The sequence below is a fragment of the Solea senegalensis genome, linkage group LG12 (assembly GCF_019176455.1).
Source record: "Solea senegalensis isolate Sse05_10M linkage group LG12, IFAPA_SoseM_1, whole genome shotgun sequence".
Lineage (NCBI taxonomy): Eukaryota > Metazoa > Chordata > Actinopteri > Pleuronectiformes > Soleidae > Solea > Solea senegalensis.
This window is the reverse complement of record NC_058032.1, coordinates 13,412,309-13,435,535: the sequence shown is the minus strand read 5'-3', so window position 1 is coordinate 13,435,535 and position 23,227 is coordinate 13,412,309. Positions and strand designations below refer to the sequence as shown.

General features: G+C 40.4%; 1 protein-coding gene across 2 annotated transcripts in view; it reads left to right on the top strand.

Moving 5' to 3' along the window:
* The first annotated feature begins 9,798 nt into the window (after window positions 1–9,798).
* The window catches only part of LOC122778417 (neuroligin-3-like), a 109,225-nt gene continuing 95,796 nt past the window's right edge, over window positions 9,799–23,227 (top strand). For both annotated transcript variants that reach the window (XM_044040302.1, XM_044040301.1), the window contains exon 1: window positions 9,799–10,062. The gene's annotated coding sequence lies outside the window, so the exon portion shown is untranslated. The remainder of the gene's footprint in view (window positions 10,063–23,227) is intronic.

Sequence of the window (23,227 nt, the reverse complement as noted above, 5' to 3'; positions counted from 1 at the left end):
TACTTTCAACTGTAGAAGAAGAAGAACTACTCTTGTTGTAGCTGCTGAGCTCCGTACAACTGATACGCTCAGCAGCTACAACAAGAGTAGTTCTTCTTCTTCTTCTACAGTTGAAAGTAGCAATATAAAGCAGGACACAGCACCAAACTTCACCTAAAAGAAGGAGCAGTGCCAACAATACGTATATAACTGTCTTTGTGTGCTTGTTTTGTCGTTGTCACATTAGCGTTAGCCGGCTACACGCTAAGCTACACACTACGCTCGTGTTTCATTTGCATGTATGTTTATCATCTCTTTAACCACAACGTTATCCAAGCGACAGGCGTCCTGCAGCAGTCTTTCACTTGTCACAAAACTCTGGATCAAATGCTAAGGGATTACGGCATTACTCAATGTTTTGATAATTGCTAGCAGTGTATCTGCCTTTCCAGAAGGGGCGCTGCGGATCTGAGAGCTGACGTACCAATTACGTCACTTCCAGGTAACTAGCCAATCACAAGACAGTGGGAAAGCTCTCGTTGGCTGGCCAATCACAAGACAGTCCGTGTTCTGCGGGTGTGGTTTTGGTCTGAAACAGCACGGCTGACGAGAGCGTCAGTGACGAGACATTTACCATAAAACGACGTCATGTTTGTAAGTACACCTCCATATCTCACATATAAGTGAGATATGACCATGCTATTACCGCTTTAAACATTTTTCTTTAACCTCTGAAATCAGAGGCTAAGAAGCCGCACAGCGAGCGCAAGTTAGTCATTAGCACCGCGCTAGCTCATCCTGAGGCGAGCTGCAAAAACAACATAATTTCATAAACCAGCGCCACCTGTCGACTTTCAATAGCCTCCGTTTGTTAATTATACCGCAAAAACCAGCCATGCCAAGAGCTTTGTGTGTTTTAAATGTGTCCTGAAGCTCCATAGGTGCTAAGCAGGTCCGCGGGGCCGGTCCCCGGGCTCCGTGTTTACCTGCGGGACGAGTCACTCACCCTGTCCGGGTTGGGCTAATCCAAAATAGTGAAAACAAGGGGGGTGTTCTCTGAAGACACGCTGTTACCTGTGAAACACGGGTGCCCTGTAAACACCCCCATTAACACTTGGTACTTTCCTCCTAATGAAATGAACTTGGCAAAACATCCAATATTCTTATGTTAAAGGTTAAAATTTATATAACCCATAGGTTAATAATAAATGGGTCAGTTTTTCTCATACCTACTGTTGCTGACTATTGTTCTCTGTTTAAGTAATATCACTTGATCAAGCCTATTCTAAAAGTCCACACTACAAAATATGTAATTAAAGTATGTATGATTCGTGCTGATATCATATCGGATCAATATCGGTATCGGCCAATACTCAAGGCTGCAATATCGATATCGTATCGGATGTGAAAAAGTTATATCGGGACATCCCTAATAAGAATATAAGAACGCAAAAGACTACAGAGTAAAACATAACCACATCCAACCATATAAAATTATAAAAACTAAAGTTAGATAATATTTTTATTAAACAAGTTTTGATGATCAGATACTCTTGGTCGTTCATATATTTCTTCCTGTAGGTAGTTGTGACACACTTACATTGATAGCATCTTATTTAATATCTCCAGAACATTGGTCTCAGGTGGATCATTAAAATAAATAAGTCTCATCATTTTGTGATTTGTTGCCTGTGTGCAGCACTTTTTAACTTTGCCTTTAGAATTAGCTCTTTAAATTGATTATCATGTCGTCGTTATACGACAGTTTCAGTGCTGACATAGGTTGCTGTTTATGCTGTGGCACTAAGACTGAAAAGATAAATCTTAATCAGTCCAACATCGTACAGTACGGGCCCCGTGTTGAAGTGTGCAGGCTGCAGATGCATATTTGTCTCAGTGAGTCAGCTCTACGATTGGCATTCACTTGAACTCCCTGCAGGATCTCAAGCAATAAATATGGAAATCTGAGAATGAGAGCCAAGCTCTTGTCTAGCTTTTTTTCCCCATTGAACAGTTTAGTCAAGTATCACTATAGCGCAAACACTCTGACAGCAAACAGTATGATTGGAGCTTTCTCAACTGGCCAAATTGTATTTCACAATGACAACATTTTATAAGTAAAAATGAAACAGTTTCAATTTGCAAAGTCCTGGTTTCCTCCGCTGCTTTATTTCTCAGTAATTATACATTGGAGATATGATAATGGATGTGGGAGACAGTGAAATTATCTGTGCACAATAGATTTTCCATGTTGGATTTAGGTTGTTTTTTTTGAAGACATGTAAAAGAGAAAGACCAGCAGAGCCCTGGGCATTTGGCACAAATATATCCACAAATTCCCTCTCCCACCCTGGGCACACATGTTGTGACTAACACTTCTCTGGGGTAAAGCGCCAAGATTAGTGTCCAGAAAAGTCTGTCCTAATAAATATGATGTGGTACTAAAAATGAAAACTGTGTCTAAAAAAGCCCCATTAGTGCTGAGAGCACTTTGGCTATTTCATACAGTATGTATGTGTATATGAAATTTGATTTCAAGGCTACGTGTGAAACCTAACGTACAGAGCATTTCAAAATAGCACAAGTGTGCTCTGAAACCGCAAAAAGCAGGTCAGCCAAGCTGAAAGTGGATGTTTATGATTTACAGTTTACAGGAGGATTTGTAGGAGTTGACTCTAAAAATGGGAGCAAAAATGTGAAGGTATCAAAATCCAGAGTCACATGACGTAAAGGCTACATTTTCTAGTTTAGTAAAATGAAAATCTGCATCTGATATTCTTCACTCAGCCTATGCTAACACTTATTTTCAACCTCAGATAATGTGGGTGTTCTGTCACCATATGAACGACTGCTGCTCCACCATATTTGAAATTATGCAGCCATCCTGGTGGATGGTGGAAATGATATGAAAAATGGTATGACTGTGTGTTTCCTCTGAGCTGTTTGACATCTATTGAGTCAAATCCAAAAAAAGGAGTAATTCCAGCTCGTTTTCTAACCTCATATCAGGAAATTCGACTTCACTTTATATATGTACTCAGACTGCAAACCAATAGTTGAAGGACCTGGAAGGGAGAAAACCTCTATAGAGAAAATCTAGGGAGAAAATGAGAAATAAACAGGCTTCAAATTATTTATTATTTTGTGGGTGCTCATATAAGACCTGCTTATTGTCCTGCACTGTAGATCTGCTACAGATATACATCAGAAGCACTCACTTCATCCAACTGAAAACAACACAGGGGAAGAGCAGATCCTGATTAATCTGTAACATCTATTCAGTCTGTCAACATGACTGAAATAGATGGATTTCGTGTTATATTTGGGTGCTTTTTATTTGATCTAGTAAATCAGTCAATTCTTTGTATGATCGCGTGTGCGTGTGTGTGTGTACTTGCGTGTGTGTGTGTGTGTGTTTCTGCCTGTGCCCCGAAGGCCTGTAGAACTGTCAGCACGAAACTCCTCTTGACTTGTTTTTGTACATTTCTGTTATCTGTTTATTTTGGGCTCATACTTGTGATGAAAGAAATCACATATGTTTATGTAACAAGGCAGCGTGGCTGACAATGTGTGTGAGACACATAGTCTTTTACTGACAACAAACCAACCCAATGCATAGTCAGGAAGGTGATAATCATTTGTTTTGGCTGTTTTAAGTGTATATTTAGTGTCAATTTGTGATCGTTTCCTCTCTTCTCCTCTGTCTCTCTGTGATATTTTCATCTTCTCCTCCCTCTTAAAGAACCCCAGATATTTTAAAAGCACCTGAGCACATAACAGCAAGAACAATCACATTATGTGCACTTATCAAACATATGGATCATTCCATCCATCCATCTTCTATTGCTTTATCCTTCACATGAGGGTCGCGGGGGGAGCTGTTCACAGTCACACCTATACGGTCAATTTAGAGCGACCAATATACCTAATCCCCATACTGCATGTTTTTAGACTGTGGGAGGAAACCGGAGAATCCGGAGAAAACCCAGGCACACACGGGGAGAACGTGCAAACTCCATGCAGAAAGGCCATATGGATCATTCCCCACAAAATAATCATTTTAATGATTTTATCACTAGCTGACGTTCATTACAGAGAGAGAGAGTTTCCTAGATGTGAAATCACAGAAACGCCAGAAAATCACATTTATTTTTTGGGCAGTGGCTGTAAAAGCCATTTCTAAATCAACGCGCCGATTCATTGATACGTTCCACTCGCGTAACAGTGTCGCTTTTAAAAACGTTGCTAAATGTCATGAATGTCAACATGAACAGGGAGACACACAGGGCAGAGGGTTTTAGCGTAAAACAACTTACTAAAAGCCCCGAGCACTAGACTGACAAACAAACAATAAACTCCATAACTGCTAATGTTACAGCTTAAAAAAACACATATACAGAAGAACTGAAATTGGTCGAGACAAAATAGAACGGAAGTGGATTAAACCCTTACATTAAGCCTTTTCATGCCTTTGCTTTCCATGATAACTGAGTAGGAATATAATAATAAATGTCAGTGGAACGGCACACTCCTCTGACAAACAGCAGATATTTGAGCACAGCATGTTTAAACTGGGCTGAGGTTAGTTCACTGTACTGACAGGAAGGTAACAGAGCCACTGAAAAGAGAATCGATTTCTCAAAAGCTGATGATCGTGTAGTCCCCACTTTGCCCTAATTGTGTGCAGCAGTAACAATCAGATCAGTTAACTGTGTTTTGGTCAAACAGAGGCTTTCTTTTTTGTTTTTGTTTTAGTTAATTGTGTTCTTGTATTTTTTTTTTTACTCCTGGGACCTGCCCCTAACATAAGCTGTCTCTGCATTACCTGTCTTTATTTGTGCTTTCAAACCATGATTCACAGCTTCTGTCATTCAGTGTTGACTTCCAAGCCACTGTAGAATGAAGTTATGATAGTTGAAGTTACGTTAACTTGGTTTACAAATAGACACACCCACGCAACATGCTTTGAAGTAAGAAAGTGCTTCAGAAAGTGAACTCAGCTGCAGATAGAATAAATATGTGGCCTAAATTTGCCAGTTTGATGTTTTGTGCAACACTGGATAATTTATGTCACATTTTCAGTATCTTCTAATTTGAGCGCCGAGAACGCCTGTGGGGGATAACACATCCAAAAGAGGCTCTCGCAAACAAAAAACAAAAGAAGAGAATGTGATGTTCACCCAAAATGATTCAAGGGCCATTATTGGGATCAGTGAATACCATGTTATAGCCAGGTATGTTTTTTGTTGTTGTTTTTCCCTGAAGGACAATTTAAGGGCATGGCCCCCATTAGAAAATACTATCACAGCCATTCACATGGGATTGCTATTATTAACACTATATCAAGTGAAATTGTTATAATTACTTGCCATTTATTGACATACAGTTCTCAACTCTCTCATCAATGCACTGTTCAGAGTCACACCCAGTGTCCATATTATACAGTATGTTTTTTTGTTCTTTCTTACATCTGGCCAGAAACAACTGAGTAGAAGTGGCATTTAGACAGTCGGTAACGCCGCCACATTTACATTTTTATTGTTCAATAATGGCCACGGTCTCAGTTAAACAAGTGTTTATTGTTGTTTGTTATTTAGAAAATTATAAAACTCGTAAAAGTAAGAGCAATTTTACAAAAAGGAACTAAATCATTTCTAAATATATCAAATATTGCACCCACAAAAAAATTAGCATGTGTCATCAGTCCCACCAGTTTGAAATGCTTCATCCTGAAGGCTGCTTTGTAATTGAGTGAACTTTATCAAACAGGCTATTTCAGAGTTAGATTTTTGGTGATTAATGGTTATGTTTCTTTTTTAACTTTCTGTGCTCACAGATCCCTGCTCTCACTTCACCCATGGGCAAATTAAATTGGGCTTCATGTACAGAAAATTGACACACACTGACTGCGCAGGCATAAATATTATTCTCCAGCATGCAGTTTGAAGTGACCCATCTGTTTGTCATCTGTAAATGACTCGTCTGAACTCACCTGTAAAACCTGGGCCTCAGTAAACCCCATGCTTTGCTGACATCTGTGTCTCTCAACCGTTAAAATCGATGACTAAACAATGGAGTCAGCTCATAAAACGGAGGGTAATGATCTCATGTACCCCTGGCTTTTTAACGACGGATTCTCCCACTGTCGGAGAGTTGACAATTGTGTGACAGTTGTTAACACTGGAGACATCACAGTCCTTTCTTTCTGTTGCGAACATGTAATTGGATTTCAGTGATTGGCACCTTAATACTGTAGTGTGTAGGTTTTACAAACAAATGTCTGTTACACTCAAACCATTGCCAGAAGAGTTCACACAATGCAGATTAAGTCTATCAGCCGCACACACTTTGTCTGTGCTACTCCGTGAAGTAGATTCCGCTCAACACAGGATTTGTTCTATGTCAAGACCGACACGCGGCAACCGCGGTGTTATGCGAGTAAAGCGAGATGACGGCAAACGCTCGCAATATTACTGAAAACACAAAGAGGCGAGGAGGAAAAATTAATTGAAGTGAATTATGCTGCCTCCAAAAACCCAGCAGTTCAGCAGTTTGACCGGATAAGTACCTCTTGACCTCTCTGACCCCTGCGCTGGCGGTGTACAGTATACACACTCTCAGTCAGGAGTGATAGAACACCTACATTTCTATTATGGCTAACACATTCTTTTCTGATGTGTCGACATAAAAGCTTATTGCGAAAGTTTAATGGAGAAACTTTTTTTCTCACTGGACATGACGTAGAGGGGTCACATGACCAGCTTCGTCTTCTGCTGAAAACAATCCCAGCAACAGCTGTAGCGGCGCTCGAGATCACTGGTCCAAAAACCATGGAAATGCTAAATGCTTTCAGCCATCTTCCTCAAAGTGGAGATTTTACGAGAAAAATGGCATTTTCTGAGACTAGACTTGCGCAAAACACCCTTCAATGGAAACACCATGCAAGTTGCACTATGTCGAAATCTTTGAAATTTTGCTTCTAACTGCATGGAAACAAACGTATAGTTTCTGTTCAGAATCAAAATGTCAACAACAACAACAAAAAAGGAAATGATGCAATTCAGTTTTAACTTTAAAAGGAGTTTAAACCAGTTGTACAGTGCACACAGGTTGTCTTACAATGCGGCATTAAACTGCAAAATACAACAAGAAGGTCATCGGTTTGAGTGGTTGTCTGTCTTTGTACAGTTTGTACATTTCCCCACATGTTTGTGGGGGTTTTCTCCAGATTCTCCAGCTGCTTCCCACAGTCCACATACATGCAGGTTGGGGTTGGAGATTAATACTGACCTCAGGGCTGAATGTGACCATGAACTAGTTGCTCTATATGTTGGCCTTGTGATAATCTGGTGACCTGTCCAGGATGCACACTGCCTTTTGCCCAATGTCAGCTTGAATTTGCTCTAGCTCCCCCCGCAGCTCCTCAGAAAACAAGTTTACCCTGATCCTAACTTTATTTAGACCTATGCTGCGTGAGGCATGGATTTTGAGGTCTACTCTACAGCTTCCATAGCTAGATTAAATCATTTTACCAATTAGTGTTGTTTATATGCATTGTTCATCGACTGAATCTACAGAGATGTGTCACTCAAATGTCAAGTGCAAACCTTTGCAAAGTCTAATGAAGAAATAAATGTCTTATGGTGTCTATTCTGATATCATACTTTCACAGGTTTTTGCCAACGGAGAAGCACTTTTAATAATCCTGCCTCCAAGTAAAAGCTAATATTCCACAATATGGTCAGGTCTGGAGATTAAATTATGTGTCTAAACCTTAAAGCAGCGATATTATTTCCACTCACACTGGCCCGGAATTAATTTAGTTTTAGGGGGAAAAGCCTACTTTATCTGGCTATTTGAAATAATCATTTTAATGCTGCAAGTATTTCAAAACACTGCTGAGCAAATTCATAACAACGGTTGTGTCAATTTCATATATAGAGCACTTGAAAAACAAACGGTGCTGACAACTGGAGTAAACAGATAAAATATGAGACACGCACACAAAAAAGGAAAAAAAAAAAACCAGACACAAGGACATGGAGGGATGACAAAACACAAAACGACGAAGCCCTGATGATACAGTATTGATTTCAATGTGTTTTCAACCAAGATTTTAAAAACTGTTTCATGGAGGGATAAACTAACTTTGACAGCTGCTCGCATTGAACATATGGACATGTTATATTATTTGTCCGTTCAGTTACGAGATGCCTGCTGTATGACTGCTTCATCTTGAGTTTGTCCACATTTGAAACACACACCTGGCAAAAGTGTCGGTGGACAAATTAGAATATGTGATTTTGTAAGAATTCAAGCCAATTCGACGGACAGAGGAGGTTTGACTGACTCTGTAAAATTAAAATGATTATGTAAAAACAAACAAAAAACCCACCAAATACATTCCAAGAGTTTGGAGACTGTAAAACATATAAAAGTGCTCATTTAATGACTTTAACAAATGCTTGAAACCCCTATTGATCGCTCTCCAGCTGACATGTAGACCTAATCCTTTTATCTCAGATGAATTTTCTGAATCCATTTTTTAACTTAAAGGAGCACTTCACCAGTTCTGATCTCTCCCCACACAAGTGCACACACCTTCTGATAAATATTTGAATGACTTTTAAAGGATGTCCTGGTCTCACTGTCCTCACCCATCCTTCAATTCAGGCTAAGGTCCAAGTGGACCAGCTTTGACAGTCCAGGCCCTAAATCTGCATGTTCTGCAAGTAAATAATATCATTAATATATAATAATAATATAATAATATCATTTTCTTTTATGATTTTTTACATGTCATTTTGCCGTAAGACATTTAGTGCTATTTATTATTATTACTTTGTAGTATGGAGGGACACTATCAGCAGCAAAGCAGTAATTTGGATGCAAATGCCATTGTAATAAAAGCGATTATTTCTGGCCCATTTACCTTACGTTGCTGATAAGAAACTTTGATGTATCCTGTATTATGATGTATTTTATGTTTTGATGCACTTTATCATGTTTTTTTATTAAGTTTGTTTTATTAAGCACTTTAAAATACATTTAATATACAAAGGTGCTGTAGTACTGTTATTGTCTGACCAGTATTCTTATTATCATTGTTGTTATTATTTAAACTGTACAGGTAAACCTTTAATATCTTGACACGTCTTGGTTCACGATGCGTGAATATTTAGGGAACGTAATTGTGGAGCTTTAACACACTTCACAGAGTGAGGAATGGAAGACCCAGCTGAAACTTAATTCCTACACAAACTGCTCTGCAGCTTGATAAGCTTTTAAATAGCCTATTTAGAATTTAACGACCTTTTCCCACCCCTGCCTCTTCTTTCATTCATCAGGTTTCTCCCACTTAGTTAAAGGCCTCCTCTCTCCTCTTAACCTTGTGTCAACTTCGTAAAAATCGTTTGTGGGATTTCTAATCACGTTATACGTGGGCATACGCACATGTCCCCACGAGATCACAGCCCAGAGAGGAATGATGCGTTGTAGGAAGATGATATATCGTTTATTGTGGTTTTAAAGTGTGGCATCATTGACACATTAAAAACGTCCATTTTGGTGAGCCGTCAAAGAAGGCAGGGAGCAGGGTATAAATCCTCCCTCTCATGTGTGATGCGTGTGCCCTTGGTTACCTAGTAACTCTCTGCTCCAGCTCCAATCGGCGCTCCCGAACGTGCAGCCGGGATCGCGCTGCGCGCTCCCGCGAAGCTAGTGTTGAGCCCCGAAGTCACGGCAGAAGCGTCAAACCGCGGCAGGACGAGGAGGAGAGCTTTCCTGCTGCAACAGCAACAACAACAGCAACAACAACAACAACAACAACAACAACAACAACAAAAAAGAAGATAACAACATTAAAACAACGCGGGGAGAAATCCACTGAGAGGATCACGACATGTGCCGTCGCTTCACAGGAAGGTCACTCCCGACAAACATAAGCAGTGCGCGGACTGTGTGCGGATATTTGGAGTAAATGCACTCCGCTGCAATTGAAAGACCACAACACACAGTGAGACATTGACCCGGCTTTTTATTCCAAGAAACGCGGCATGGGGGAATTACATCCCGACAAGGCAGGTGAGTCATTTCATGATACTTGATGGAAAAACACACAACACATCTCACGGCTGTGACTTGGGAGGTTGCAAGAGAAATGGTCACATCGAGGTGAACGACTTCTATTTTTTGGTGAAAGGTAAACGTGTTTTTGGTGCTGTGCTCTTCAACATGGACGCAGCGTTTTACTTTGGGGTTTTGCGAGTCTTTTGCAAGTCTTATTAAAGCAGGGGTTTGCTGCTGCTGCTGCTGCTGATGTTGATGATTATTCGAATAGTGTTTGCTTCGGCCACACCGGCACATGTGACAGGTTACAACACAGCTGCGGCGCAAACGTCAGCGCAGTCAGGAGAAGCTTGTGATAATTGTTGTCGGCACTTGTTACTTTGGGCATGGGCAAAAGGCATTTGGTTTGCGTAACAGAGCAGTGACGCGCAATCTCTCTCTGTCTCTCCCTCGTTGCACTGAATCTGCTCGGTGACTTTCTGATGGTCACATGAAATCAGAAGTTAAAGGAAATCAATTGAATAATTACGATAAATGAGATCGCCACCAGCTTTTGAACTTGATTTGATTTGATTTACTTGGAATCTGCTACCAGTTTTTTTTTTTTTTTTCCTTATAAGCAATACATATTTTTTTTTTCTTTTCCGTTTGTTGAATTGAGGAGCAGGTACACTCTGCCACAGGCATGGAGTCCCATTTTACAACTGCTTTGGGTTTTTCCTCTCATGGATTGATTCATTCAGAAGGTTATGGATGAATAAACAATCACTTGTTCAATGCGAACGCCTCATAGCATATGCATGAGCTGAGATTCTGCCTGGTTATTGAAGGATTTTTTTTTTTCCCTATTCCTAGTCACAGAGTATCTATCTATCTATCTATCTATCTATCCATCTATCTATCTATCTATCCATCTATCTATCTATCTGCATCACAAATTGTTTGTTTATAATGTAGTGGCCTGTAAATCTATCTTGTGATGACTTGATGGCATTGATCTATTTATTCCGTGACCCTGCTAAACTTTGGAGTGAACACGATCACTTCTCCTCCGTCCTCAGGCTGTAATTATTCCTAATGGAACCTATGGAAAGATGTAAACTACGTGCTAAAAATATCTGGCGGATGAAAATAGTTTTGGTGCTCAAGTCGGTAAATAATTCACTGTAAATAGGGCTTGAGGGATTTTGGGCAAAATATACAAGTACGATTTGATTTGAGTCAAGATTTAGGTCAATATTTACTGCGTTATTGATTTAACACATTCAGAGCACTGCTACATTATACTATATACTAATATAATATAATATACTCTAAAGAAAGGATGATAGCCTTAAGATATATATATTGATTCTCTCTTGTGTACTGCAATATACAAATTAGAAAACTAAAAAAAGGGGGACTATTAAATTGCACTCTTTACACTTTATTAGTAATGTGTTTTTTTTTCAAAGAGCAGTTTTAATTTGAAAGCAATTAATTGTTCAGTCCTAACTGTAATATTGAAGTCCAGGCCACTCCTGGACACACAGTGAAAGCATAGAGATCAGTAGACTCATTGAAGTGAGTGGTAGAAAGAAAAACGAGGGTGAGAGTGGAATTCAAAAAAGGAAAAATGTAGTTGTCATGGTGATTGTATAAAAAAAGGCAATGTGACGCTAATGCATCAACGTTTAGGAAATTATCCTGTCCTTTATTTGGCGTGTGTTCCACATTGTTGTTGAAGAAAGAGCCTAAATGGGTTTTAATGACAGAGACATAGTATTCACACTTTTTCTTTGTCGTGCACATTTAAAACTCAACATACTGTGATAGGACTCTGGATTTTGATGTGATTTGCAGTCAAAATGGGTTCATTTATATTGTATGGTGTGTTCTCAATATCATGTGAATGATTATGTATGTATGCATGCATGGACGCATGCTGCTGCTGCTGCTGCTGCTGCTGCTGCTGCTGCTGCTGCTGCTTGTGAATTCTCTGTATAGGCCTTTCAGTGTGTTTGTATTCCAGGCCAGCGAAGTACTACTTTTCAAGTTCCCTGCTGTTTTAGGACCCATTTTCCTCATATTGTTTTACTGGGTTGTGTCTGAGTCATGTAACCATTATGGTGGCCTGAATTACAGACGGGTGACAAATTTACAGGAGAAACTTTCAACCAATGGACAACAGCGCCCCCACTCGGAGAGTGTGTGCATGGAGATGATGTGAATCATTTACAGTGGATTTCACCGGTACAAGATTGCAACCCAACTAAAATGTGATTTGAAGAAGCTGTTCTGGCAACACATGGTGACCCAACACCATAACAAAGATACTTTATGTTTTTTTAATGTTGTCACCTGTCTGTGTTTTATTTATAAGACGTATAAGAGTAGACTTGTCATGTGCCAATAAAGCCGCGTTTCCATCATGGTACAGTTTGGTTTGATACCGTACAGTTTGTGGCTTTTTTTCATATCAACAAGACGCCAAGCTTTTAATGAGATTAGACTGCGGGCGTTGAAGATACACCGGTCAGAAAGGGAGTGATGCTTTTCTCTCGCCAAATCCACTGACTGCTGTGGGTCTAGCTCCACCTGTACCATACCATTACTCTGGGGCGGGTTATTTTGGTACTATTCCTACTGGAAACGCAAATAAATACGTACCGTACGAAACCGTTTCGGCCAACACACGATTGGTGACGGGCATTAACCACACACACACACACACACACACCCCTAAACACACACATTTCAAAGTGCAGCACTGAGTCTGTTGTTTATGCTGTGCAAAGCTTCATGAGCCCCCTCTTTCTGATGAAAAGGTCGGCAAGGATTCTCCCTGACCTTACGTGAATCCACTTGAGTACATCTTGGTCTGATTTAACATGGATGAGCCACTCGTCGGTTTCTGGCCGGAGAGGCCTCTTGTTCTCTAACCTTCACTTTCTCTCTCGGTACACTCTCTCTTTTCCTCTCATATTCTGACACACGGGCCAATTTGAGTGAGTGAGTCCTCCATAGGCAGAGGAGAGGTGTTGCACATTTGAGCGAAAGCTGTGGAAGGTTATTTATGTTACCTAAGGTTTTTCATTGTATCTGGTGTGTTGTCTTCAAGCAGCAGGAGTTGCAACTGAATAATTTCCCAAATGAATACCTCTGACCTTCTGAAAACATGTCCTCTTGCTCTCTATCCTACAGCTTCGAAAAAAGACGTCTATTTTGCAGCAGCATTTGCACAACGTGCAACGTCTCGCACGCGCACGCAAAGAAAAAGCAAACAAACAGGCGTTCGTGGAGATTTTTTTGATTAGCAAGAAAACTAAATGATGAAACCTGTTGTTTACAAACTGGAAAGAGAATCAGTCTTGATCTCATTATCAATTACAATGCCAAATCATTTTAAGCACTTCAGGTTTTTTAATTGCTCTGATGTGGCAACAAACCGTCCAATCTTTCAAACCCAAGTCTCATTATGTGTCAACTGTCATAATCTATTCTTCCACACACAGTAATTAATGAAGGAGGATAAACGTGTCTTCTTGATATTTGCTTCGGGAGGATGTGCTTTCATCATCGTCAGACGACACCTTTTGTGATGGAACCGACAAAAGGTACCCCGACTGTTTGTTTGAGCGTTACTCAAGACGAGCGACTATTCCCTCGATTCACTTGTGTCATATCTCCTTTTAATAATGAAGAGGACGCATTTGTTAAAATCTGTGAAAAGATGAGAATGCCGTTGTTTGATTAATAAAATGGGTTTGGCCTGAGGCGCAAAGATACGCCTCGAGTCTCAAGCACATAGCATATTTATTAGAGATTTCTACATTGTTCATGGCCCAAAAACATCTCCCCTGACAAGCAGGTTTCCCTGCCAAAGACCAATGTCTGCTTAGTAAACAAGCTTTTTTTGGACATCGCCATTCTAACTACAAAGCAGATGTCACACAGTATGTCTCCACTCACTCTCTGCCAGAAGTTGTCTGTTTAATTATTAATTAGACTATTTACCCTCAGTAATGTACAGACTGGGGACAAAAACCGACTTCGACTTAAAATCAGGAATATAACTAAGCACTACAGCTGTTTTTGATTGTTTTTTCCTTTTAAAATGAGACCTTTTTAAAAATGCTTCCCATGTAGCAAAACAGCAAGTGGTGGTGGGATAAAGTCTTGATGGGAAGCGAGAGCGTCTCTCCCGATGCAAAGCTGTGCTTTAGACTTACGTAAGCATAGGATGCCGGGGATAAAACTCAACAGCTGTGTGACACATGCAAAATAAATGAATGACCTTTTTAACTCCGGCGTGAATGAAACAGTGAACTCAAGCGGAACGTGCTGGTTTGTTTACATTTGATTGATTTATTTTGTGGAACGTGGCTCTCATTTACATACGGCGCTGGTGTCATTAGCTTTGACCAAGTCCAGTATCTTTTATCCTCCAGAAGCCCACATCTCTATCTTGCCAGCTCATTTAAAATTTAAAATGTGGGTAAAAAAAAAAAAAACAATTAAAGAAAAGTCTGAATTGAACAGAGAAATAGTCATTCTGCATTTACTTTGAGTTCTGACAGGGGGTGAAGCCCTGCCTGTTTGTTTTTAAAAAATTGTTTCAAATTACATTTCATCCCCAATAATCCACTCAGGAAATACACAGACAAGTGACTAGGAATCGACACTCGTTAAAAACCCGTGGATGAACATTACTGTGCAGGTAAAGTTGATGTGCTTGTGTTTCACGTTGATTTCCCAGCTTCTAATTCAGCCATGAAATCACAAATCTACTCCTTATTTTCCTAATATGGAGTGAGTATTGTGTGAGTCTGACTGGACACAGAAGCAAGGAGCCATCTAATTCATGTGGTAAATTAGTGGAGATAAGGCCTGAGTCAGTACCTCCAGCCTCCCATAGATCCCCTGGGGCAGGCTCTTAAGGAGCTTAGTGAAAGCCTGTCGTATGAAGACATGACATGGAGCTGACTAAATTGGCAATGTTGAAGTGTCTTCCATCAATCTAACGGTCATATATGGGTCATTGTTGTTCAGGCTTTAATCCAATTCAGTTGATTGATTTTTTTTTTGCTTATTAATTCAGCGTTATAGGAAAATGCGGGCGCTGCTAAGATAAAGGTGAACGGGGGTTTATTGGTGACGCTCGAGCTCACAGCTCTGCACCCGACTGACAAACAACTTAGAGCCACTCATACGACGCAAGTGCTCGGAGTTACTCATGTTGTCAGAGACTGCGAGGCTGTGCCGCTGAGTCAATAATGAATGCTGTTTTACCCAAAGTAAAAGAACAAGGGAGAGTCACTGGGTCACGCTCACTGGGGAAACAATTAGAAGCTTTCTTGTTCTTCATAGAACCATTTCTTTTTTTTTCTTTTTTTTTTTTCAAGCTACATGCAAGTCCCACATTTTCTCTGCCAGTGTTGGGAAATGACAGAGTCTGACCACAAAGCGTTCTCCAGCCAGAGCTACAGTAGTACATTTCAGGTTATCGTGATGAATGTGGGAGCATGTGGTGTGGAGAGCATGGTGACAGATAGGACACCAGTCTTGTGTGGTGTGTGTGTGTGTGTGTGTGTGTGTGTGTTAACCTCATAATGCTGACAGATTACAGATTTAAATATTTTAAATCGTACTGAGCACATGCTACTGGTGATGAAGAGAGTGGAAATGACTGCAGTAATGCGAGAGATTAGTAATGATCCTTCCTCTTCTTCCTTGCGCGCGCACACACGCACACACACGCACACACACGCACACACACACAGAGAAACTCACCACAACCATCGGTTGCATGTTGAATACCGAGACAGCACAGGCAGATCAGAACAGTTGCTGTCCATCTTTTATGTGGTTGCGTGGAATATTCTCTTTGTCTCCTTATTTCTCTCTCTGTGCTTGCCTGCAGGTGTTCGTGTTTGTTTGAAAACACCAATACCCTGGTATAAACAAATGTTTGTTTTTTTTTATTTATTAAATACAGACCCTTGTAAATAGCTGGCCCCCGACTGAACCACCTTCGAATCTCTTTTAATCACTCGCATTGCATAATGTTGTTTATTGTGATATTTGTTTAATGCGTAATGTGATTTTGACTGCAAAGCATATTTGAGGATCCTTAAAATTGCTTTAGAAATAAAACACAATATTATTATTCATTATTATTAAATAGGCAATTCAGTGCCTATGTTGTGGCTGATGCCGCTTCATCTTTCCTTCTATTTGAGACAAGATGAAAGTCATAGACATTTAAAATGTGTTTTTTTAGGTAAACATCATAGTGTTGACTGTAAAAGTGTGTATACAGAGAGGACCTTAGGCAGAGGTGTAAGTTCAAAGCTTGCCTATCTAGCCTCGAATTTCATTCCATTTATCACAAATGGAAAGCTCCAAGTACTGTGATTTTCTTGCTTTGCTTTTTCTTAATTCATGACACTTCTTAACAGTACAGTTGCTGAAAATGAATTTCTTAGTATATATTTTTACACCCTTTAATTTTAAACCTATGTGTGTATGCATATCCGTAACTGTTAAATCCAAAGTCCTCCTCAGTTCATTAAAACCTCCAGATTGTAATATTATAAAATAATTAGTGGGGATGTGTCCTCACTGTATATGCAACCAAAACTGTGCTGACCATGCTTTGCAGTCAGGACGCTTTTCTAATGTGCTGTAATGACACTCAAACCTTGATAAGATAGCACCTGATTTGGGATTGAGGTTTTTTTGTGCTTAATTATAGACCTGCTGCTGGCTGCAATCTATTTATATCTCTTGCCAAAGTTTCATGATAGCCTTTGGGGACGGAGAAATTCCTCCATCAAGCTCAGAACCCATCTGTGCCTGTATTCTTCCCAAAAGGAGCTATCCACCACAATTACTGCTGTCCTCCAATAATGTTATTATCATGCCATCACACTGTGTAAGAGCAGGCTACAGGAAATTTACTTGATATTAATCTGACAAAATTACCAAGAAAGGAAATTAGACTGGGGAGTTTTTCCCTGGTATTGATTGTGTTTTAAAGCCAGGAGACAGACTTTGCATGGATGTTGGAGCAATAGAACATTTAACGTATTGACTATTTCAAATTGTGTGTGACTGTACATATCAAGCTGTAGATGAATGTTAAATAGTTAGTATTTATATACCGCTTTGCCGTTCACTCACACTTTCACACGGCGCTTCGGAGACATATCGGCATGTAGACTAGCAGAGCTGGGAATCAAACCACAACCTTCAAGTTGAAAGAAGACTCGCTCTACCACTGAGCCACCGTCGCCCGCCCTGAGAAATAGTTCATTCGACCCGATAGGTTCTCGTTGACTTGCTTGCTGCAGCTTAATACATTGATACAGATCCAGACTCACCTGGAAAATCTGGGTCATTACAGAAATAGCCTTGTGGCATCTACTCCCAGGATAGAAGCTCTGATGAAGTCGTGGCTGTGGGTCACTACGACAAGAGATTTAGTGAACAAAGGTGCATCCTTGTCTGTTTTTGGTTTTGAAGTCCAGAGGAAGTTTGTTTGGTTTTCCTGGTGATGTGGGCGAATACATAAGACAACGTGGACGCTCGAGGCGTTTTTCTGATCTTTTAAGTAGCACAGATTTGAGGTTTTGGCTAAACTGCCCAAATATGTGCACAAAATCCATAATCGCATGCTATTATTTGTAGAAGTCTGTGGGAAGGCATTTAATCTATGATGATCACTATAATGTATTTCCATTGGGCTAAAGGTGATGTTTGAATTGCATTCGAATGTCTTTTCTCCATAGTTAGTCGCTCCAGTCTCAACAACAGGCAAGGTATTTGAAATGAGAGACTCCAGAGCTGCTGTTATCGGTCATTTTGGCCTGCACACTCTGTGAATTTAGACCATGTTGAAGAGCAAGTGTTGAATGACATAATAGCAGTGGGCAGTTCAGTCCTGAAGCTGAAGAGTGAAGAGTGAAATGATACCGTTAGATAGAAATGGTTATAGAAATGGTTCTCCGCGAGAGTAGCAGGAATTGAGAAGGGATCAGGGAGGATAAGAGGAAGGACAGAAGGAAGAAGTGAGATTGTAATGAAACAAGAGGAAAATGGCTAGGTTGGCGAAAGGTAAGCCCGGATAAGTCTTTTAACATGTGAGCTCTGGGCTCGTGAAAGCCAGTCTAACAAAAACTTCTGCCAGGTTTGTTGAATTCATGCTGTGGACAACTACAGCTTTCCTATCTTCCTTTTGTTGTATCAATAGACAAACAACAATATAAATGCCATTGAATTACAGTATTTGTTTTTGCACTCCCCGTTGCATTTGAAGCGATTTGAACGAGGCAGATCTCCATGCCGTGATAATACATTACTAAATGATTCACTGCTTTCTGTCAACCCCAAAACGTATGCTCATCTCGTATTCCCTTCAATTACATCCTCTTTTAATCCTTTAACCTGATTCACACACGTCCCGTGCATTTGAATTTCCGCGGAACTCCAAAACAAACAGTGACAATAAGCTTTTATTGTTGAGGCTTTTTTGGTAGCCTGGCACCCAGTAATATGTTAACTAATGGGATGTCAAATTGAGTTATTTGCTATTGCTGCAGAAGAGCAGAAGAATAACAAGTCACCGTACAGAATACTGAATACACATTTATTGAGCCTCTTATTGTATGACCGAGCTATCACCCAAGTCCGTCCATCCCTCCGTCTTCTACCGCTTTATCCTCCACACGAGGGTCGCGGGGGGGCGCTGGTGCCAGTCCCGGCTGACATAGGTGGAAAGGCAGGGCGCACTCTAGACAGGTCGCTAGGCAATAACCAAAGTCAACATCTAAACTAAATAATTTAATAAATAAATAAAAAACATTGTTGTGGGCATCAGAAGTGTAAAATACTGTATATTGCAGCGGGGCTGTTTAACTATTAGACGACACATTGGCTGTTGAATAAGTCATTAGCCGGCATATACACACACACACTGCACTCAAAGTCTCCTTGGGGTTGATTCTAATGATACCCATGTGATTTCTCCAGCAGGTCCTTGATCAGAGTGTAGAAAAGGAGCCCAGGACCGACCTAATAAGCCATATCTTTGCCTTTCTTTCCCACTTTGGTTTTTGAAAGACGCTATAAGGAAGCACGAATAAGGAAACCTTATCACAAAAGACATCAGAAATGTGACATATGTCCTCGGGGATAAATGTACTTTTGTACCTCTGTGGCCTACTTTTCCTTCATATTAATGCTTTGCTGCACACACATGAAAAACAGCTGCTTCAGATATTAAGGTCCTTCAAGTCCAAATCCATTAGCAAAGTTCTTGAGCAGAGGAATTGAAAGCGGAATATCGTCTATTGAGGAAATGTTTAGACTTTTAATTGTAGAGCACAGTGTGAAAGGACTTGGGTTAAATGAGTATCCCCAGTTTCCCTTTTAATCTGTGACTTGCACTCCACCCACACCAAAACAAAAACACTGCTGAAGATAAAAAACAACCCAAACACTAAAGCTTGGTTATAGTAGGGAAAGGCTCATAGAGGATATTTATGTAATCTCCGGGCAGCAGGGCTGACTCAAACCCGACTCAGAGCTGCTGCTGCAGAGAGAGGCCCAAGGACAGTAGCAAATTTTCAAAATCCCTAGTAGACACAGAAAGTTAAGACAAGCAGTGTTGCAGTAAAACAAAGCCCTACCCATTTATCTGAGCATCCCACACAACCCCTAACCCAGATTTACAGCTCCGGGCATACACTGCTACCAAATCTTCTTTCAGCCAAGATAGGAAGAGGAAGAATTCCACCATGGAATACCGAGGTGGAGGGGGCGACCTCCCAAAACACCAGCTGTCCCTGAATGACTCGGGATTGAACACAAAAAGTCTACGATATTAAACATGATCTGCCATAATCATATGGTAACGTGGGATAAATTGCCCATTGATTTTATTTCCCGTCTTTCTCTGAACTTGTCTCGCAAGTGTCTCGTGCAATGTGGCATTAAGAGTGTATGGATTGTTTGACAAAGCCAGGTCTTTGATGAGCAAGTTGTACCCTCCAGAGAGAGACCACGGCGGCTATTCTATCAAGAGCAAACTGCTTGTTTGAAAACAAATAAAAACGGGTCGTCTCTCATCATTAGATCCAAAGCACTTAATCCTGCACAGAGGCGGATCTCCTCTTCCACATGAAAACCTTTGTATCCATCGCATATGGATTTCCTTGGCCGGGTATGTCTGCATACTAAGTTGCTAACCCTCTGGAGGTTGAGTTCAAGCCTTGCCATCAAGGCTCGCTTTAGGTTGTCCCTAGGGTGAAACAACTGCCACTTTATAGAAGCCCATATATATTACAGTTGTAAAAATGAATCTTCCATTGAGAAACATTAGAAGTAAAAAAAAAAATGCTTGAAAAACTCTTGTAAACAAACTGTAGTTTGGTCGTCATATGTATGTAAAATCGTAGGGTTTTATCCCTTCATTTTATTGCCTTATTTGAGGTTTTTTGTATGGTTCTTTTACATATTTCTGATCCAACTCAAAGACAGAAATGTGTGCAGCCCAGTATGTGTTAACCACAGGGGTAAATGTTTGGAATAAGTGATGCAAAAAAACCTTATAGCTCTGCACACCAAATATCTCCCATTATAAGGTTTTTCAATCCCTATTTTGATGAATACAGAGTGTGGTTCGGTAGGTTTTCCAAATATTTAAACGATGACGAGTATATTCACAAGCAAACAAGTCAAATGTTGAAGTATAAACATAAAAAGGTAAAGCGAGTTCACTCGTTTTTAGGAGCACAGAATTTATGTCTCCCCCTCTGAATTTATGTTTCATTAAATCAGCTCCCGAGAGTGGAGGTGTTGTGTTTCTTCCTGTGTGCAGGTTGTTGAATGAGTCAGGTTTGTTTATGAAATGGCATCGTTGGCAATGACACATGGTTCATTTCCATACGGATCAGAATACAGAAATGAGCGGGTGATGGTGGGTGAAGGTCTCACCAGCTTATGCTCGCTTTATGGCATGAAGGGCTTGACGATCCGCACGTAAAGCTGCAGTAGGTAACGTCTGTTCTCCGTGTGCTGCTTCTGTCGCTCAACTTTTGTCTAAAGTCATTTCCAAGGTGATTTGTTAGGGTATAGAAGTCCAGAGTGAACAGTGAGATCGTTTTTACTCTCTTTTTGTAGGTTTAGACCCATACTGTAATTACTAATGCATCAAAAGTAAAGTCCATATCATCTAGGTGCCTCTTCCAATGTTGTGATGTGATGATTCTTTTTTTTCTTTAGATATTATTTTCTTCTTACTAATAGATGATGTACCATTTGGTCTCTGAGGGCTTCGCCTTTTATGTATTTTAAATTGGGAAGACTGTGGTCAGTAGGAATAGAGTCACCCAAGGCACTTGGGTAGAAAGCTAGAAAACAACAATGCCCCCATTGTTCCATCTCTTCTACATTCATGCCTGGTAAAAGGAACATAAAGCTCTCTTCCCCTCTGCGAGCCCCTGCTAGTTGCACTTGTATTGGCACAGTTCAGACACAGAGGAATACTTTTCAAAGTGTCACCGTTTAGGGCATGGTTTGGATGTCAGCAATTAAATGAATAAATAATGTGCCCTCAAGTTGCATTTGATGTCGCAGGATTAGATCTGATATGACTATTCACTCAAGCTAGCGAACATCCAGATGTCGGAGTAAACCCCTTTTTTTCCCCTCAGGTTGGCAGGGAAACATGGAGGATGGAGAATGTTTGCCATTTCACCGACACGAAAACAGAGAAGGAGATAAGAGAGAAATCATTTTGGAAATGTTTAACTGTGTGCGTGAGAACATACATGATCACAGTTGGCACAATGTCGCGTGCATACACTCAAACGGTATCGACAGAGTGTGCTGCCGTCGCTCTGGGCTTTCTCTTTGGTGCAAGGAAGGCAGAGAATAGGAGGAGAGATACAGTAGCTCATAGTGTGCGTTGTGTGCAGTCTTTGAGGAAGTGCAGACAACCCGAGGCTAAATTTGCCTGCATTGGTTGGACATGGCCTACTTCTAAGTGTGCAGTCATTTAAGTGCTTTTCTGCTCTGTTTAAAGTACACAAATGGGATTTTTTTATTCATACCCAGAGTTCCATATGCAGAGTGTCTGTTCTGTGTTTTTTTTTTTTTCTCTCTCTTTTTTCATTATATTAAATCCAGTGCTGCAGTTTATAGATAGTACACATGTGGGATATATATTGCATATGATTCAGTTGTGGTGACCCTGTGTGTGTGTGTGGCGCCGTACTGTATGACCTTGAATACTCATGGAAAGCTGCAGCGTCTGAACATGTGTGTTTTTGGTATACTGTCGTGGCCTACTCTTGTCTCATGGACTTTGGTAGTGCCTGTGTGTTTGAGTAATGTCCTGCAGGAGACACTCTAAGTGCAATGTCTAGGACTTAGGCGTCAGCAGTAATATCAGGGTAACCTCTCCTCTCCTCTGTGTGCAATGGCATGGGGGATATTACGGCATTAGAATTATATGAATTATAGCCATATTGTTAACTCAATGTCAGGGGACACAGACGCGTTTCTGGCACCACCGTGACATCAGTCAAAAGAAATAAATGGAGATTAATAATAAAAGTGTATATTTCTGTGCACATGGTTTTGGGCCTTGTTGCAAAATTGAACCACTTTTCATTGAATCATTTTGTATTGCATTTGGATGCCACATTTATTTCAAATTGTTGTGAGCTCAAGGCTGCATCCATGCTATGCTAGGTTCTCATTTAAAAAGGAATCACACATTCTCATCGGCAAATGTCATTTTAGAGCCCCAACAATGGAGAAGTTTAAAAACACTGCTGGCTCTGTTTTCATTTGACAACTCTGGGGTGGCTTTTTTGGTAAAGCCGCAACTCAACTATCTAACTTTGAACAAAAAGTTATTTTAACACTTACATTCTCTTTGTCAGTCTGATAAAATACTCAACCGCAGATTAGAGAACCATGTCCTGTTTATGTCCGTTGCACCTGAATGGATTGGTGCGGACGCAGATTCATTTTGAAACAGATCTAAAACGCTCGTCTGGATGCAGATAATTTTTGTATAAAAACACCACTTTATAAAAAAAAAAAAGTAGCGGCGAAACGGCTGAATGCTGCTGTGTTAACATGGTACCGGGAATGACTGAGTGTTCTGTGTCGCAGCAAATGGTTCTGT